Source organism: Heterocephalus glaber, unplaced genomic scaffold (genome assembly GCF_053883595.1).
Source record: "Heterocephalus glaber isolate CG9 unplaced genomic scaffold, H.glaber_assembly_v1.0 deba00001788, whole genome shotgun sequence".
Lineage (NCBI taxonomy): Eukaryota > Metazoa > Chordata > Mammalia > Rodentia > Bathyergidae > Heterocephalus > Heterocephalus glaber.
Genome location: NW_028258471.1, coordinates 2,734,979 through 2,755,746, shown reverse-complemented (window position 1 = coordinate 2,755,746; position 20,768 = coordinate 2,734,979). Strand labels below are relative to the sequence as shown.

General features: G+C 37.7%; 1 non-coding gene and 2 pseudogenes across 1 annotated transcript; all 3 read right to left on the bottom strand.

Annotated features, from left to right (window-relative positions):
* Positions 1 to 3,225: 3,225 nt before the first annotated feature.
* Positions 3,226 to 4,123, bottom strand: LOC101721968 (KATNB1-like protein 1 pseudogene; annotated as a pseudogene).
* Positions 4,094 to 4,200, bottom strand: LOC147820893 (U6 spliceosomal RNA). The gene has a single exon (XR_015448084.1). It is a non-coding gene; the product is annotated as a U6 spliceosomal RNA (small nuclear RNA).
* Positions 4,201 to 18,354: 14,154 nt separating this feature from the next.
* Positions 18,355 to 20,271, bottom strand: LOC101707142 (shootin-1-like; annotated as a pseudogene).
* Positions 20,272 to 20,768: the final 497 nt, after the last annotated feature.

The window sequence follows — 20,768 nt, the reverse complement described above, 5'->3', positions numbered from 1 at the left end:
ATTTGTGATTTTTTTTTTAAACCATCAAAGGCAACTGATATCATAATCTCCCTCTTAAATAGGAAGATAAGTGAAAATAAAATGAAATAGTCTTGCTTTTTCAGACTCCTTGACTAACTTAGCTACTCTTAAATGATTTCTATTACCAGTGTCCAATAGCTAATAATTATCACTCCAATCAACTAGCCATTGCTTATATAAACACTGAAAAATACAGAAATGATTGAAGTCAGAAAACAACTGTTTCAAAGGCCAGAAATAGAGCATTGAATCCATGCAAATGACATGTACCAGGTTTGCCTGGAGACACTGGGATGTAATTCCTTGGTAACCCTTAGAGTTTAGTGCTGATATCCATGACTTCCCCAAATGAATACAGATACCTATATTCAAATCCTCACATCTCAGGATTCATGTAAATAATGAGTGCCAATTATCTTTGAGGTTATTGTCAAAAATTAATTTAAAAAGCCATCTGATAACACTTGCTTCCCAATTTTTAACCCTTATTCTGATCATAATCATATAAAATCCACTCATGTTATTCCTAGTAGATGCAAATAACTTGATTATAAACTTCTATTACCTCAATAAACTCTCTGTCCCTATACTTGCAAAGTTAGCAAAGTCAGGTATAGAAAACCTAAGTTAAAAAAGAAAAAAAGGCTACCTTAAGTAGTTCCTCTGTTTTGTATACTGCTTAGCAGCATGAAACAAATGAACTACAAATAGTAACTGTCCCAAACTAGGTCAATACAAAAGCCCAAACATTTTGTAAACACTTGCATTGGCTTTTTCTAGATATCAAGACTGTTCTAATTAAAATACAGTAGCACGAGACCTTAATAGCAACAGAAATATTTAACAATACATTTACATCTTTTTTTCCAAGAATCTTAAAATCACCTAATACAAATTACAATTTCATAACTGAGAGAGGTAGGTACTAAGGAAAACTGCAAAGGCCAAGAAAAGAAATTTGGAGTGAATAATCTTTGTGAATAATCTATTGAATAATTTTTGTGAGCTAAAGACTGCTTCTTTATATAGATGAGTATATCAAAGGGAGTATTATCTTACTTGCCTTCAACAAACCGAAATTTAGGCAAAAGAACTCAGTGTTTAAAGGATAATACTTCTTACTTTATTTCATTTTTATTTATGCTTTTTACTGATGTTTGGTTTACTGAAATTTGATTTTTACAGATACTATTTAGCCAATCATATGACCCAGTGTTAATACTGTAAAACTAAAAATTGCACAGTATTTCAGATATCTTATTCTGTATATATTATCTTAAATATCAGAAGGTTACAGTAATGATGTAACAATCATTTTTCTTATCTTCCATTTGAGGGTAAGGGTTTATGATAAACCATACATACCATCTTTCCTGTAATCAGTTAAATTTAAGAGATGGATACCTGGGAGAAAGTGCAATCCATAGTCATGAAATCATTATGTGCATGCATAAGGTTAGCAAACTTGTAGGGATCATACTCCTGTCCTCAGTCTCATTAGCACCACACTCCAATCAAGTTAACTCATACAAAGTGTTAAATCAGACAGTGGTAACTAAAGGAATAGGAACAAAGAAAGGCTGTATTTCATCATCTTAAGATTTCACAGAGATGGCGCAGGTTTATGATTCGAATTCCCACATCTTGAGAAATGACTTCTTAAATATTTCCTCTCAAATCACAAATGTAGTAATCCAAAATTACTCTAAAGACTTAATAACCAATTACTACAATTGATACTCACTGTGAGGAGTATATATAAAATATAGCTATGCAAAAATAGAATTCAGTGAAATATAACATTTTATTCATTTTTTACAGCAGGAAAGATGCTGGAGATTCTTATCAGTAGTTACTAACTACATAAATATTAAAGATTTGTATTCTTTAGGAATACTGTGCTAAGAGAAATTTGGTTTTATCTTCCCTTAGATGCTTGTCAGAGATTTATTAAAGATAAGATGTTATATGAACCACTAGTAGTGGTATTAAACCCCAATCACTTTCAAGACAGGTAAGATTTAGAGCTATTAAGACTTTACAGACTTGGGTTCACTGACATTACAAGTGATATTTTAAAAAAAGACACACAAAAATAATCATGCAGTCAGCTGGCATTTCATACTAACCACTGGAGGAGGTAGTAATGCATAGTGTTGGAATTTAAAATACAAGGTCAGCATTAGCTATAAACAATTCTAAAGCATTGTAACTCTTTAAAACATATGTAGCGAAAAGGATTAGAATTCATATAAAAATCAGAAGTAAAAAAGCAAAAAATAGAAATATTTAGTGAATTTACTCAAATGAAGTTTAAACGATATAGAAATGGAAAATATTAGCGATCTATACACAATAAAAAGTGAATATAAATTAGCCAGCTCCATGGACATTTCTAGTTAAACATTCATACAAATACATAGTCATCTTTTTCTTTATATAGCAGTAATACATATGTACATGACATGAAAATTCTGGCAAACAAATTAGCTATTAATAATATTCTCACATTTCAAAAATGGTCTGAAATATGTTTTAACAAAAACATTTTACATGAATGTAAACCCCTGATTTAATTTCATGATTTTATCATGCCAGAAACATGTTGGTTTTAATGTTTTAAAAATAAGATATTGGTATCATAACATATTGGCTTATTAATAATTGAGGCATTTTGTATACACAATATCTAGTGTGTACAAAAAGTTTTAAGATTATTTACTAGATGTTTTAAACTTTGAAAGTATCATCAACATGGGAAAATAGCTGCACACATTTATGTGTTTTTTTTAATAAAACACAAAATATCTATGATTGGTCTCTGTGGTTCCTAGTAGTAAGTCTTGTCTTATTTTTTCACATAGTATAAATTATATTCTAATGCAGGATTGCATTAAAACCCAGTAGTTCTTAAACAATGTTACTAAATAACCGTAAGTCCCAAATACAGCAAAGGCGAACAATCTTCATAGTGCACTTTCACCTCACTGAAGTTGAAGCTTTTGGATATTTGGATATTTTGGATATTTTTGGATATCCTTTTGGATATTTTCCCACTTCAATGTGAAGTAGATTGTTAGGGTTTCATTATGTGGATTTTTTAAAAGAAAAGGATGGTTTTGATTTCTTCCACAGTTCAGAGCTGGAAATCATGAGTCCTGGGATGCTTTAAATAACCAGCTGTTCTTTAGTAGAGGAAATCTCTCAATGCAACAGCAATAAATAAGCATCTACATCCTTATCTATATTACCAGTATATCCTGGAACCAAAGTAAGATGGTTTTCCTGATCCCATAATCTACTTAATTGTTGTTTTAAAATCTGAATATTTCTATCATTTAAAATTTGTTTTGGATGATAGTTCTGACCACCATTTTTTTATTACTGCTTGAAGCCAGTTTAAGCCAAATATTACATAGTCTTCAAATTTGCTTTTAAGTAATGACTTTACTAGAGGCAATAAATCTACACAGCAGCCAAGTGAGATATATTGTTTTTCTTCCTGTAAACTATTGGTGAGTACAGGAACGCAATCTACAACTCCAAGGTCTTCTATCCTCACTAAATAAGCTACAAGTTCACTTATACTTCTCTTTCTCCAGAAAGTTAAAGCTACATTCAATCTCAAATTCCTGGTGAACAAAACGTGGGCCATTGCTTCATGGTCCTGAGAAGCCTCAGAGAAAAACCCATATTTTGATGACTGACTTTCTGTCTGTGAAGAACCAGAGTCACTGGAGTTAACCATGTATGTCTGACTATCATGGGGTAACTTCTCAGGCAGATGGCCTGCACAAGCCAGCTCATTTTCTTTATTTGCCATGTCACAGCCCCCACTTCTAGGAGACTGTTTTTTTTTTTGTAACAAGGATTTGGAAAGGGATGATGAACTTTCTTTCTGCGATAGATCACCTTATGTAGGATATCTGGGCTTTTCACAGCTTGTCCAACTATTTATGTGAGCAGGCAACTGTTTTGAAGATTTCTTAACTTCCTTCATGTTCTTCTTAGTGAAGTTAGAGATTCTTTTTCTAGGAAAATCAATGGAATGATCCTCAATATTATTACAAAAAAATATATGGAACATTTCACGAATTTGCATGTCATCCTTGCACAGGGGCCATGCTAATCTTCTCTGTATCATTCCAATTTTAGTATATGTGCTGCTGAAGCGAGCATGGTTTGAGATCTTATAGATTAAATATGGCTGAAGTGGGCTGGATATTTAGCTCAGTGGCACTGCGCCTGCCTCAAAAGCACAAGGTTCTTTTTTTTTTTCACTTTATTAAATTCTTTTATTGGTACATTGTAGGTATACAACACAATTACGTTTCTCATTGGGAATTGTACCTTTACATGATGCATCTCGGTTCTTATTTTTTCCCCATTCCTAGCCCTCCCTTCACCCCCTCCACCCTTCCCTATTTACAAAGACTTTATTTCCATTTTTTCCATTTCTCAGCATTTTTCCTTTCCCTTCTTTCCTTTCCCCTGCCCCTCCCACTACCCCTACCCCTTTGGACCTTTTCTTCCTGTTTTGCATTATCGATTATTCCTTCTGATCATTGGTACATTTTAGGTATACAATATAATGACATTCATCATTGGAAATTTGCACCTTTACATAGTCTCTCTTGGTTCTTATTTTTCACCCTTGCCCAGCCCTCCCTTCAACCCCTCCATTCCTCCCTATTTACAAAGATTTTGTTCCTATTTTTCCATTTTCTCATATTAATCCCATTCCCTTCTATCCTTTCCCCTAGCCCTACCACTTCCTTCCCCTTTGCCCCTTTTCTTCCTATTTCACATTACCTATTATACATTTAGTTCTTATTTACACTTCCAGTTTCTCACACCAGAGAAACTCTTCGGTATTTATACATGTGTGTCCTATTTATTTCACCTAAGAGTATCACCTCAATGTGCATCCACTTAGCTATAAATGTCTCTAATTTCTCATTTTTTATGGCTGAGTAGTACTCCATTTTATAAAAAAACCACATTTTCTTTATCCAGTCTCCAGTTGATGGGCATTTGGTCTGTTTCCAAGTTTTAGCTATCACAAACTGAAAAGCACAAGGTTCTGAGTTCAATCCTCAGTACACACACACAAAAAAAGGCCGAAGTGCTGCTGCAGCCCAGCCGCTGCAAATGTTGTTGCCAACTCTGCAGGACTTGGAAGTTTCCAAAGGTCTAAGGCTCATCTGAATCTGAATAATATCAGCTTGAAGCCTGAGGTGGGGAAGGTGAAGACCATGTGTCTTAGATTGGTTTTCTGGGTAGACCTTGAGGTTCCCAAGAAAAACTGGTAAGGCGGAGGTAGAGGAAACATGATTTCAGGTGAAGTCTAATGGAAACTTGATCTATCAGGGAGATTCTGGAGGGCAAGTTACCCCTAGAGTTTTTCCAGGCTTAGGCCAGGGATCTGGGTTTACATTCTAATACAAGTTGATCATTGGCTAAAGACCATTGGGGAAGATGTAAATTCCCAAGTTTTTCCAGATTTCTGTTTGTTGGAGAAAATTCCACATCAGAAAATGATGCCTGTAGAATGTAGGTAAAGCAAGTAGAGTATAATAGCTAGGTTTGAAACAGTCACAAGGACTTAATAATAGCAAGCTATCTAGACTTGCAAGGTTGTACCTTTCCTGGTTACTTTTTATTTACTGAGAAACAGACTTATTAAGAGCCTCAGGAACTAACCTGTCACAAAACAAAACTACTTTTGTATGGGGAGAAGGGGAGGAAAAATCTTGGAAGTCATTTATTAAATCACCCCTAATGGCGGCAGAGCCTGGGGCAAAGAGTACAAATGCAGGCGTATGTAGCATTTGTGTAAAATAAATTCTATCATTTTACCATTACAAACATAGTTTCAAAATAATTTGGAATGTCAGGTTCAAACTTAGCCTTTTCAAATTTCTTGGGATTCCATGCAGAAACATTGTTGTTCCGAACAAGCTAGCCCCAAGCTCTTGGGCCCTCTTTGACCCCTTTCTCTTTTGCACCGTTTCCTTCATTGCAAGTGGCTTGGAGAACATGTGTGTGTCCCACCCAGACGCCTCTGCAAACAGCTACCTTAGGCCCCTGGTGGGCCCAGGAGGGTAAATACCAGTGGATGGTTCCCCTTTGGGAGGATGGAACTGCAGAGGAGACCTATGTGGGCTCTGCAAACAGCCTTGGTGCCAGGGATGTGAGGTTCTAAAATGTGGATTAGAAGGCATCTGGGTGGGCACACTCTCTTGGCCTTGCAGATTCCTTTCCTGGTGGGGAGGGGCATGACTATAAGAAGGCTAGAGTGAGGATCTCTAAAACTCAAGGGCCAGGCACAGGGTGGTGCTGCCTAGCAATGTGATTTTATAGCATAGTGAAGCTTATCAGAGACTTGGACCATAGGGGTAGGGAAAGATGCCACCTCAATGGGAGGTTTTTGTGCAAGTGACCATCTGAGAAATAATCTGTGAACCAGCACATTTGGTCTATCCTTTAGCTAGAGATCTGAGCAGGCTATTGATTTATATTTAAGTAGACAGAGAATAAGGTCAAGGGCAAATATAACCTGCCTGTGAGGTATCACTAAGTCTGGCTGGATCTTGCCTCACTTGAGAATGAATAAACATAAAATATTCAAAGCTCACGACCAATTGCAAACATTGCAGAGCAAGGGATAAGGAACAGTACCCTAGAATCTAGAAAGATCCTATCTCTGAAGAGGCAAAAGGATCCAGAAAATGGTAGGATATTCTTTAGAATCTTAAATAGCAGAATTCTACTAGATACTGATTGTGAAACAAGAACAGAATATCATGAAAAGACAATAGGCTGAAAAGAAAAAAACAGCAGGTGGAGGTATGAAAGACCTTCAAGTAAACTAAGAGCATTAAAACATAAATACGTAATTGGTTGTATGTAAATCACAGTCAGTTCTGAGGAGAACAAATTTGAGAAGCTTTTCTATTTAGGATGTTGAAAAATTCCAGAGGAAGAAAGGAAATGAAAGGTTGAGTATATAATTACTTTGTGTTCCTAAGGATAATAGCATGAAGTATGGAATAGAAGCAATAATAAAAGAGGAAACAAAGTCTAAGTCTGCAGATTTCAGGGGTTCACTGCATTTTAGACAAAATCAGAAAGACTGACTGTTGTGCCCAGATCGCCAGGTCCCCAAAGACCACCAAGGAGCCAATTCCGATGCAAACACACGAGGGTCGTTTATTCAAGCTCGAGCAGGGACTCTCATCCGACACCGATGCAGCGGGTCAGGGTTGAGAGCCCTGACTCTAAAACACCAGGGGTTTTTATAGAGGTTACAGCAAGGCGCGGGGTTTCAAATCACAGCCAAATCACACAATTGGCTAGCATTTAGCAAGTTTTGAAAGTTTAAACCTAATTGGCTGGGCCTTGCGCGCTGAACTGCAAACGGCTGCTCAAGTCATTGAAAAGAACATCTGGGATACTGGTGTATTGGGGTAACTACTGATTAGCTGTTGCAGGCCTTCGAGAAGAGCATCTGGGACATTGAGGCAGCTACCGATTAGCTGTCGCTAGGCGTTGCTAGGGGACTGCTGAACATTATCACAGGCAGGTGGCCAAAGTGCATCTTGTGGTTTTTCTTGGAACTAGAATTTATGTCCAGGCCACCTTTACTCTAAAACGGGGCCAAAATTTTAAAATGGAGTCACTCAGGTCTCACACTGACGATATCTAGATATATCCAAATAAAAATTTTAAATTACATGATTTAACAAAACTTACAATCCACCAGAAGAAGGAAGTTTATCTGCAAAGAGGAAGACAAACTGAGCCCCCGCTCCTGAAGCATTCTGATATTATTTTTGGGAATTACTTCTTCACCACATGAGTCATCACAATGGAACTGCCAGTCAAGATATTTTGTCCTTTTCTGGGAATGTGACCTGAGACCAATTGGACAGTCACTTCCTGGAACTGGAACTTTCACAGTGTAACAAAAGGACAGGCTATTGTTGCTTCTGCTCCTTCCTAGTTGCAAATCCAGGATGTCCACTTTCACTTCCTGCAAATTTCAGGAGTAGTTTATTTCTGGGTTTTCAATCCTATGAGCTAATCTTTTAGATTCTAAGTTCTATATTTTTTCCATAAATCCCACTATTGCTCCATTTGGTAACAGACCCTCGGAGAAAGTTGGATTTTGAAGGAGTGGGAAGGTGGTCAGAATAGGGTACCAGTTAAACTCCCTTTGCTATAGGAGGTTATTACCTCAACAGGACGAAGCAACTACCATGTTCTCCCTACTTGCACTGGAGGTAGAGCTTTGAAAAACTGAGCTGGGTGATGCAAAAAATTAATTTAAAGGGACTGTAGCATTCTGCAACAATGAAGCATCATGGCTACTCCTGACGGCACTGGATACCAAAAAGCAAGAGAATGAAAAGCAATTGGATAGTAAAATCAAATCTCTAAGTTATAACCTTAGGCTCATTTGTTGTGGTCTTACTACTTGAAGCTTTTAAGACTCACAATTACTGAAGTAATGGTCAGACTGCGGAAGGCATATTTCATGTGGAATTCCTTCCCTGGCTTATCATTCTGATTAAGCTGACAGCAAATCAGATCAGCCAGTTTAGCTGCTGTCCATGTTAATGACAGAGTGCATTTTCAGTTCACTATATTTATATCCTGCACACACATGTGCACACACCTAGAGACAGACCTTTACACGTACTCCTGGGAAAAACGGAGGGTGCACAGCACACAAGTATGGGGGTTTCTTATATTTTCTAAGGAAATTAGCAGAAGAACAAAAATTGCATTGATTTTAGAATCTCCGTAAACTAGATGTTGTTTAAAACTGAAGTACCTCCTAGGCTACATGGAGAGTTCAAGGCCAACCTGAGCTATGTAGTGAAACCCTGTCTCAAAAAAGCCAAAACCTTGCAGGTGCAAGGTCCAGAGTTCGATCCCCAGTATCAAAAAAAAAAAAAAAAAAAAAAAAAAAAAAATTAAGAAACAGAAAAACAAACCCCAAAAAACCCAAACCAAACCAAACCAAACTAAAACCAAACTAAACAAAAAAACTGCAGTAGCTACAGGATTACAGGATTTGGAGAGAGAGAGGGAGCAAGGCAAGGATTTAAAATAAGTTTAGTTTAAGATGCGATATGTACATGTACCAATTTCCCAAGATGAATGTAAGCATTATGTATTGCAAACATATATACTAATAGAAAAAGAATTTGAAAACAACATAATTTGAGTTGTCCTTTGTGTGTGAGGGCAATAGAAAGTTATTCTCTGACACTTAAGGGCGCAAGGATCATACCACCCACATTCCCGTCTTGAAAAAACTGCTCTGGCCCACTAGGAGAAGCAGCAAAGTAGAGCAGGAAGTTGGGGATTATGGCCCGAAACTTGAGGTTCTAACCCTAACCCTGCACCCAAGATCCCTATTGGATTCTTTTTGTCAGGGAGAGTTTGCAGTGCTTCTCCAGCTGCTTCCGCCTCTACGGCTCACTTCCGGTCCCAGGAAATGCCTCTGTGATGCATCCTCAGACGGAATAATGCCTTGCTGGGTGAGCACTTGACATTTGTGTTTTGTTGATGGATTTGCAAACAAAGCCTTACCTATTTACAGCGTGATGACTCAGTGCTGAGAAATACATTTTTTTTTCCTGTTTCTACCAAGCAGGTTGCTTAACGTAATGACATTTTAAAAAAAATTGTCAAACAAAATAATGATTTTCTGTATCTGCAAAACTCATTTTGAAGAATTTATTCTATAAAAATAAAAGAATTGATGTATTGATGATGGTTCTTTAAAGGAATGGAACCAAATACATAAAAAATTATATATAAAACCATATACTGTACTTCTACTTATGTATAAAATTAGATATCTATATAAATTATATATTTATATGTAAAGGTGTATATTTATATATGAAATTATATTTATATAATTATATATTTATATACAAAAGTATACATTTATATATAATATATATTTATATACTTAAGTATACACTTATATATAATTATATATTATGCATAAAATTATACATATAGCACTTGAAATTTGTATTTTGTCTGTGGATTTGAAAACTCCATAAACAATTCTTGATGCCTCCCCAGTCCCAGGCTGAAAGGCCAGAAGCTCTCTGGAGAGTTGCTGGTGAGATCCTCTCAGAAATGCTGAAGATCCTGGAGCCTGATGTCCACATGCGAAGACAGCAGCCAAAGACCCACCTGCTCACGCAGGAGCGACTGACCCAGAGGACCCAGCGAACAGGTCCTCTTCCATCTGCTTTCCTCCCATCTCAGCTGCAAGCTCCCTGGACAGTGGTGACCACATGCAGGGTGGCTCCTACCTCCTCAGTTGCTGGTCCCCATGCCAGTGTGGGATCAGAATGACTCTATTTTGTCCAAAATGGAGCAGTCTCCTTTGTTCTCTCAAATTTGTGCTTGAACTGGGACAAAGGACGTAATCCACAACTCAGGATTCCTAAGTTTATTACTCAGCCATTTGTTTGCCCTGGAAACAAATGTCCCGGGCCCGCTATCTATAGGACAATCTGTTAACGTGCTGACCGTCCACACAGGGTGGTCGTGGCCATTAGTCAGGATGTCTGCTGACCATCAGTACGTGACAGTAGACCACTAACTTTGTCCCCATTCTTCTTGTAAAAACCTATACGTAATCACCCCTTACCCCTGATGAGTTCAGCCAATCAAAAATGTACACTTCATGCTCGCTAAATGTTAACCAATCATGTAACTGCTAAGTAGAAAATCTCCAAACCTTGCTGTAACCTCTATAAAAACCCCGCTAATTTGGAACTCGGGGCTCTCAATCTCGATCCGCTGTGTCGGTGACAATTGAGAGTCCCTGCTTAAGCTTGAATAAACGACCCTCGTGTGCTTACATCGGAAACGGCCTCCTGGTGGTCTTTGGGACTTCGAAATCTGGGCACAACACCAGCACCTCTGGAAGCACACTCACTACACACCCAGCAATGCTTCACTAATCTGGGTGTCTCTCAGACCAACCAAGCTGACGATCAAGATGAACCACCAAGCCTTTGCACGCATATATATGAAGATATACACTGAGTGACAAGCAAAGCATGAACAAAACCACTTGAATACTATCAACAAGGGGTGATTGAGGAAATTATGACATGTCCATATTTCTCGAATGCTAGGCAGAATTACTTTTATATGCACTGACCTATGGGAAAGGCCACCAGCAAAGCAAATGGCAGAGAAATGGAATTATTGAATGATCATCCTTTTGTAAAACCAGAAATAAAACCTAGTGATGTGAATATTTTCATTTGTGTGGATTAGTACTAATATAGAAAAATATGGACACTAAATTAACACTTACTGATTAGATATTTAAATATTTAATATTTATTGGTTAAATAAGTATTCAAATGAAACATTATTGTTTTCACTGACGTATAGTAATGAAGGTAAAGGTTGTGGGGAAGAGGAGCTTGCTGGGTTTTTCTTTAATACTTCTAGGATTATTATTATGGTTTGTAATAAAAGGCAATAAAAACGTACTGATTTTTCAGCTTCAAAGAAAAATCCAATAAAATAAATAATAAGGGTAACTCATCCTGAATAACTTACTTACTTTTAAAACTTAGGAACAATGGATAAATGATCCAGGATCAGATGTGATATCAAATCCCTTTGCATATTTTCTGCCTATGATTTATGAGTTTTCCAGTTTTAACTAAGCTGAAATAACATACTTACAGTATACTAAATATTCTCAACAATTCACATACCATAAAATTCACCTATTAAAAGCCTGAAATTTGGTGATTTTTAAAAATTTACTATATTGGAGTTGTTCAATCTAATTACAGAGCATTTTCATCACCTCTAAAAGAAGAGATCCCAGATTACTTAGCAGTCATTCTCCATTCCTTCCTCCCCTCAGCCCTTGCCAACCATTAATCTATTGTGTCTCCATGGATTTTGCCTAATCTGGGTCATACAATACATAGCCTTTCATGTGTAGCTTCTTTCACTTAGCATGATGTTTTCAAGGTTATTCATTTCATAGCATGTGTCAATATTTTATTTCTTATATAGACAATATTCTCTCACTGGGCACACCACATTTTGTTTATCTAGTCATCAGTCGATTGACATTTGAATTGTTTCTACTTTTTTGTATTTTGAACAAAGCTGCTATGGATATCTGGGGACATCTGGACACAATTTTTATATGGACCCATGTTTTCAGTTCTTTTTGGTATATCACTGGGCTCAGAACCATTCATTATATTTGTTTATTTATTTTTAAAAATTAATTTTATTTGTACATTTTAGGTATACAATAATGACATTCATCATTGGAAAATTTCACCTTTACATAATCTCTCTTGGTTCTTATTTTTCACCCTTTCCCCTGCCCTCCCTTCAACCTCTCCATCCCTCCCTATTTACAAAGACTTTGTTTCCATTTTTCCATTTTCTCATATTAATTCCATTTCCTTCTTGCCTTTCCCCTACCCCTCCCACTTCCTTCCCCTTTGCCCCTTTTCTTCCTATTTCACATTATCTATTATACCTTTTAGTCCTTATTTACACTTTCAGTTTCCCACACTAGAGAAACTATTTGATATTTACATGTGTGTCCTATTTATTTCACTTAAGAGTATTGCCTCAATGTGCCTCCATTTAGCTATAAATGTCTCTAATTTCTCATTTTTTATGGCTGAGTAGTACTCCATTGTATAAAAATCCCACATTTTCTTTCTTTTATTTTTGACCCTTAATGGGAAGGTGTTGGTGCTTCTTTTTAATACACTGTGGTGAGGACAGTTCAAATCACAGCATAACATAATTTGTCTACGTGAATTAATCAGTTTGTAAAAATGTTAGCATATCATATAGTGCTATTATTCAGTTAACAAAACATACAGATGAAAAAACATTACATTTAAATTCCCTAATTAATCTGATAGGTAACTGTAAGTCATCACTGGAAGAACATGGAAATAGTCAAGCATAATGAACCTATAGAAAGAAAATTGTCTCCAAATTGAGGAAGTACCTTCACCTGACTACCCACAACTTCAAGCCTCTGCTTAGCACATGTGCAAAAATACAATACAATACAATACAACTACTGCAATTATTACTATCATTTTCTTTTGCCCTTAGGTGAGGAACACCTGACAGCTACATGCTGAGTCATGCTAATAAAACTAAACCTTTCACTTTCTTTAATAGTAAAATTACTATTACTGAATCATTGTCATAAAAAATGCATTCAAGTACATTACCACTTACTTTAAATAAACACCAATTTTGAAACAATTGACTTTGAAAAGCTGCATAAGGTTTTTAAAAAAAATCCCTGATTACATTTCTATTTATTCACTGTGGTAGCCTGAAACACTGTATTTTGAGAGACTAACTACCACTTAATTTCTTTAAAACAAAACAAAACAAAACCAAAAAACCTGTGTAATACAGAATGGCAGTGAAGCAAGAAAAATGTGTCTTTGTCGTTTATCTTCACTGTACATAAGAACTGTGATTAAATATGGTGCTTGGGCCACATTAGTATATGGGAAAACACAGTGAACTCGTAGTACAGAAAACATGATTTATGAAGATATTACTGTTGATTCGAGGTTTGGATTTTCACCTCAATTCCATACTCAGGCCACCAGAACATTCCTGCTGAGGTCCTTGGGTGGCTTTGGACACAATCAGTAGCATATGTTTTTCATCCAGTAGTTAACAAAGTGTGCAATTCATGTTGACTAAGAGACAACTACTTTGATGCCAGCTCCTGAGTTTGAAGTTTATCCCAGTTTACCCTACAAAATAACTCCTATGCCATAGGATCCACCCTTTCCATGCTGGTGCAGATTATCTAAAGAGGATGAGAACCAAAACAGAAGTTTCTTTGAGGGATTTTGTTTTGTTTTTGAGCCATGGTCTATGTTCCCCAGTCTGGCCTTAAACTCCTGGACTCAAGTAATTCTCCTGCCCCAGCCTCCAAAATAGCTGAACAATAGGGGCAAGCTACTGTGCTTGGCCCTGGGGAGGGGTTTATATCATGTTAAGTCGTTCAGTTCTGTTTATCCAACTATCCACAAACACCCCAAACTTTCAACATTACTGAATTTGATGAGTGGTATGCACATTTCCTAAAAAGATACCAACATCTGAATCCTTTGTAATCTTCTAAACAAAGCCATACTTCATACATACAGTAACTAGGAAAAATCTTATCTCTATAAAGATCAAAAACCAAAAACTACTTAGAATGTGTATATTTTGCTAAACAGCATATTTATGCTTATAGTTGCTACTTACAAAAGTGACACCAGAAAAGAAGCTGTATTGTGAATATAGTGACCAGATGGAATGTCTATAGCCCTTAACAATACGCCAAACTGAATCATGTGCTTATTGAAAAGGACTTCCAGTTATCCCCTGTACATTATCAGACCATAGTGCAATGAAATTGGAGATCCATAGCAAAAGAAACTCAAAAAATTTCATAAACTCGTGGAAATTGAACAACACACTTCTGAAGAACCAATAGGTCACAGAGGAAATTAAAGAAGAAATCAGACAGTTCCTTCAATTAAATGACAATGACAATACAACATATTGGAATCTATGGGACACAATGAAAGCAGTCTTATGAGGGAAATTCATAGCAGTGAATACACATATTAGGAAAACAGAACGAGCCCAATTAAACAACCTGATGCTGAACCTCAAGCTTCTACAAAAAGAAGAGCAGGACAACCCCAAAGCTCATACAAGGGAGGAAATTATAAAGATCAGAGGAGAAATCAATGCAATGGAGACTAAGAGAACCATACAAAAAATCAATGAAGCCAAGAGTTGGTTCTTTGAAAGAATCAACAAAATTGAAAAACCCTTAGCCAACCTTATCCTAAAAAGGAAAGAAAAGGCCCAAATTCATGCAATTAGGAATGAAAAGGGTGAAATGACAACAGACCCAGCAGAAATCCAGAGGACCATCAATACCGACTTCCAGAAACTATATGCCAATAAGATGGACAACACAGAAGAAATGGACAGATTCCTAGATACATATGAATTACCAAAGTTGAACGAAGAAGACCTAAAAATTCTGAACAACCCAATATCAAGCAATGAAATTGAAAATGTAATTAAAGACTTATCAACTAAGAAAAGCCCAGGGCCTGATGGCTTCACTGCTGAATTCTACAAGACATTTAGAGAGGAACTGCTGCCACTACTGTTGAAACTCTTCAGTGAAATTGAAAGGGAAGCAATACTCCCAAATTCATTCCTGGAAGCAAGCATCACCTTGATCCCCAAAGCAGAGAAAGACCCAACTGAAAAAGAGAACTATAGGCCAATCTCACTAATGAACATAGATGCAAAAATCCTTAATAAGATACTGACAAATAGAATGCAGAAGATCATCAAGAAGATCACACACCCTGACCAAGTGGGATTTATCCCAGGGATGCAGGGATGGTTCAACATACACAAATCAATAAATGTCATACACTATATCAATAGAGCCAGGGACAAAAACCACACGATCATGTCAATAGATGCAGAAAAAACATTTGACAAAATCTAACACCCATTTATGATAAAAACCCTACAAAAAATTGGAATAGACGGTGTCTACCTCAATCTGATAAAAGCTATCTATGAAAAACTAACAGCCAGTATCATACTAAATGGTCAAAAACTGAAATCCTTCACACTAAAATCAGAAACAAGACAAGGATGTCCACTATCACCAGTCTTGTTCAATATAGTTCTGGAAACATTAGCCATGGCAATTAGATAAGAGAACGAAATAAAATGAATAAAGACAGGAAATGAAGAAGTCAAATTGTCATTATTTGCAGATGACATGATACTCTATATAGGAGACCCCAAGAACTCCACCAAAAGTCTTCTAGACTTAATAACCAAATTCAGTCAAGTAGCTGATTACAAGGTCAACACACAAAAATAAATAGCTTTCCTCTACACCAATGACAGACTCACTGAGAGAGAAATAGGGCAAATAATTCCTTTCACAATAGCATCCAAAAGACTGAAATACCTAGGAATCATCCTAACGAAAGAAATCAAAGACCTTGTCTCTGAAAACTATGGCACTCTGAAAAGAGAGATTCAAGATGATATCAGAAAATGGACAGACATCCCCTGCTCCTGGGTAGGAAGGATTAATAGAGTGAAAATGGCCATACTTCCAAAACTGCTATATAGATTTAAGGCAATTCCAATTGAGATCCCAGCAGCATACTTCATGGACCTTGAGAAAACAATCCAAAAATTCATTTGGAACAAGAAGAGACCCAGAATAGCAAAAGCAATTCTAGGTAACAGAGACATGGCAGGGGGTATCACAATCCCCAACCTGCAACTCTACTACAAAGCTACTGTGATAAAAACAGCATGGTACTGGCAAAGAAACAGACCTGAGGACCAGTGGAACAGATTAGAAGATGCTGAAACAACGCCAGACACACTCAGCCATCTCATCTTTGATAAAGGAGCCAAACATCCTCAGTCGAGGAAAGATAGCCTCTTTAATAAATGGTGCTGGAAAAATTGGGTTTTAACTTGCCAAAGATTAAAACTAGACCTCTATCTCTTGCCATGCACTAAACTAAAATCGAAATGGATTAAAGATCTAAATATTAAAATAGAAATGCTAGGGCCGGGGGTTTAGCTCAGTGGTTTCACCACCTGTTGCACAAGCGCAAGGACCCAAGTTCGATCCCCGGTACAAAAAAAAAAAAAAAAAAAAAAAAGAAACGCTGAACCAGTTGCAACAGAGGTTAGGTAGAACCCTTGAAGACATCAGTGTAGGAAAAGATTTTATGAACAAAACCTTAGTTGCCCGTGAACTAGCACAAACAATCAACAAGTGGGATCTCTTCTTATTGAAAGGCTTCTGCACAGCAAGAGAAACCACCAGCAGTGTTAAGAGACAACCCACAATGTGGGAAAAAATCTTCACCTGCTTCTCCTCAGGCAAAGGTCTACTATCTCGAATCTATAAAGAACTTAAAAAGATCAGACCTCCCAAATTTAAAGACCCAATCCAAAAATGGGCATCTGAAATGAACAGACATTTCTCAGACAAAGAAGTAGAAATAGCAAATAAATACATGAAAAAATGTTCAACATCACTGGTCATTCGAGAGATGCAAATGAAAACAACGCTGAGATTCCACTTCACTTCAGAAATAATGGCTGCTATCATGAAATCAACCAATAACAAATGCTGGTGGGGCTGTGGGGAAAGAGGAACCCTGCTCCACTGCTGGTGGGAGTGTAGACTGGTGCAAGCACTGTGGAAATCAGTATGGAGATACCTCCAAGAACTAGGACTGGAAGTCCCATTTGACTCCACCATTCCCCTGCTGGGGATCTTCCCCAAAGAATTAAAAGAATCATACCACAGTGATATATGTGCACCCATGTTCATAGCAGCACAGTTTGTGATAGCTAAAACTTGGAAACAGCCCAAATGCCCATCAACTGGAGACTGGATAAAGAAAATGTGGTTTTTTTTTATAAGATGGAGTACTACTCAGCCATAAAAAATGAGAAATTAGAGACATGTATAGCTAAGTGGATGCACATTGAGGCGATACTCTTAAGTGAAATAAATAGGACACACATGTATAAATACCGAATAGTTTCTCTGGTGTGAGAAACTGAAAGTGTAAATAAGGACTAAAAGGTATAATAGATAATGTGAAATAGGAAGAAAAGGGGCAAAGGGGAAGGAAGTGGGAGGGGTAGAGAAAGGAAAGAAAATGGAATTAATACGAGAAAATGGAAAAATAGGAACAAAATCTTTATAAATAGGGAGGAATGGGGGGGTTGAAGGGAGGGCTGGGCAAGGGTGAAAAATAAGAACCAAGAGAGACTATGTAAAGGTGCAAATTTCCAATGATGAATGTCATTATATTGTATACCTAAAAAGTGCCAATGAGTAGAATGAATAATTGATAATGCAAAATAGGAAGAAAAGGTCCAAAGGGGTAGGGGTAGTGGGAGGGGCAGGGGAAAGGAAAGAAGGGAAAGGAAAAATGATGAGAAATGGAAAAAATGGAAATAAACTCTTTGTAAATAGGGAAGGGTGGAGGAGGTGAAGGGAGGGCTAGGAATGGGGAAAAAATAAGAACCAAGATGCATCATGTAAAGGTACAAGTTTCCAATGAGAAATGTAAATGTGTTGTATACCTAAAATGTACCAATAAAATAATTTAAGAAAAAAAAAGGAAAGAAAAAAAGAAACGGTCCTCCAAACATATCAGCCTTCTGGTTGATGGATCAGCAGCTGGAGCTGTCTGCCTCTCATTTTCTCAATGCTGTCTTCTTTGAATTCTGGTTTAGTTTCACCCTCATTGTGCTTGCATTGAGCTGGATCTTTCTCTGCAACCTGGTCTTTGGTTTGGGGTTTGTGTGTCGAAACAGGATGTAAAACTACAATTGGTTCAGCTTTGTTTCACTGCCAATGTATTTTCTCGTGTATCCAATGTTACTGGGAGACTGAAACGTAACCTTGGAACTTGTGCATCCTTCCAATTTATGGTACCCTTCACCTGGCTCAGGTGTGAGGGGGGACTGGCTGTTGAATTCTGCCTCCAGAGTGTTCTTGTTCAAGGCTGTTTTTGTTACACTGGATACAGAACCCAACACTGGCATGGATTTGGACTCTGAGGTGGCTAATATCCCAGTTGGACTACTGTGATCTGCTTCTGCTGTCACCTTTCTGCTTTGCAAAATCCTTTCTAACTCAGTTTCACTGTTTTCAGGGTCAAGAGATTTTAAGCTTTTTTTTAAAATTTTAAGCTTCTTGAACTAGTGGATTTGTTAAGCGTCCCCAGTATTCCTTTTAGTTCATTCACCGCACTTTCAGAGCTCTTTGAAGATTCTGGTTTTGCCTTCGGTCTGGCTGTCTGATTAACTGGTCTAAAATGAACTCCCTTTTTAATTCTATCCATCATCTGTTTGACAGCTTGCCTCTTTAGATCTGTGACTTCCTCAGTTGTTTGTGGTTGAATTGCCTTTTCTTTTTTAGCACCACTGCCACTGGGGTGGGATCGTTTCTGGATCATGGACATGAGGGATTGGATAGGGTTGGGAGATGGAGGGAGAAGAGGTGGTGGAGGTGGAGGTGGAGGAGGTTCTGAATTCTTTTTTTTTTTTTTGGTACCGGGGATCGAACTTGGGTCTTTGTGCTTTCGAGGCAGGTGGTAGAACCACTGAGCTAAATCCCCGGCCCAGGAGGTACTGAATTCTTGGACTGGTTCACTTGTTTCTGGAGCTCATCAATAGAATGCTTTACATTTCTGGCCTTCTCTTCAGAATTCTGGTATTTCAATTCCAGTTCCTTCTTATCTTCTAAAAGCTCCAGTTGCTGTTTGAGGTTATGTATCTCTTTGTGCAGTGCTTCATTTTCTAGTTGTCCTCTAATTCTTTGACCTTTTGCTGATGCTGAATTCTCTCTTCTTCAAGTTGTTGGATGAGTTTTAAATTTTCATCTAAAGCTTTCAAAAGCTGCTGGTCAGGGACAGTGCTCTACAGCAGAAGGTGGCTTTGTCTCTTTAGCTTGTTTTGTTCTATGAACATCTCTTGTGCAAATGACTGCTTTCTTTTGAAGGTCCTTCTCCAGCTCCAGGTTTACTTGAATCTCCTCGTATTCCTCTACTGCCAACATGGACACCCTGTTGCATTTTTCTAAGACTTTTCTCTGTTCAAGAACATCAGCATGTAAAACAGCCTTTTCTTGTTTAACTTTATTTACTTCTTCAATTACTTCCACCAGTTTGCTCTTGAGATTTATTTTCCAGCTCAATGGCTAATATCTTCTTTTCCTCCTGAACAGATACAATTTGATCTCGAAGTTCTTTGATCTGCTTCTGACGCTGTACTGAGATACAAGTCTCAGCAGCACTGTCTGTGTCTGTGGTAACATCTTCATCATCAGTGTTTATCTCCCCCGTTATGACATCTGGTCCCAGCTTGGTCATGTATAACGTGCTGATTCTCTTCAGTATTTTATTTTCTTTATCTAGCTTTGTTGCCAAAGCTTTGGCACTTTCTCGACAAGTCTTCTCTATTTCAAGATGGTTTTGCATGAAATTAACTTCCTCTATAACCATGTGAGAAATTTTCTGAAATTCTTCCAGTTTTTTAACGGCTTCATCTCGTTCTTGCCTAATTTTGTCATACTCCTTTGTTTTCTGGTTCTCTGCTCTAAGGTCTTCATACTCGCTTATAGCTTGCTCCTTCAGGCTGGTGATGAGCTGCAGCTGCTTCTCCTCGTCCGTGGGGCTGGGAATAGAAGGAAAAGAGGGAGCGGCGAAGGGGACACGGGGGAGGGGGAAGAAAAAGCTAGACGCCAGTGGCGTGCGGCTGCACTACCCGGCCACATTTTCTTTATCCAGTCTCCAGTTGATGGGCAATCGGGCTGCTTCCAAGTTTTAGCTATCACAAACTGTGCTGCTATGAACATGGGTGCACATATATCACTGTGGTATGATTCTTTTAATTCTTTGGGGAAGATACCCAGCAGGGGAATAGCTGGGTCAAATGGGACTTCCAGTCCTAGTTCTTTGAGGTATCTCCAAACTGATTTCCACAGTGCTTGCACCAGTCTACACTCCCACCAGCAGTGGAGCAGGGTTCCTCTTTCCCCACAGCCCTGCCAGCATTTGTTATTGGTTGATTTCATGATAGCA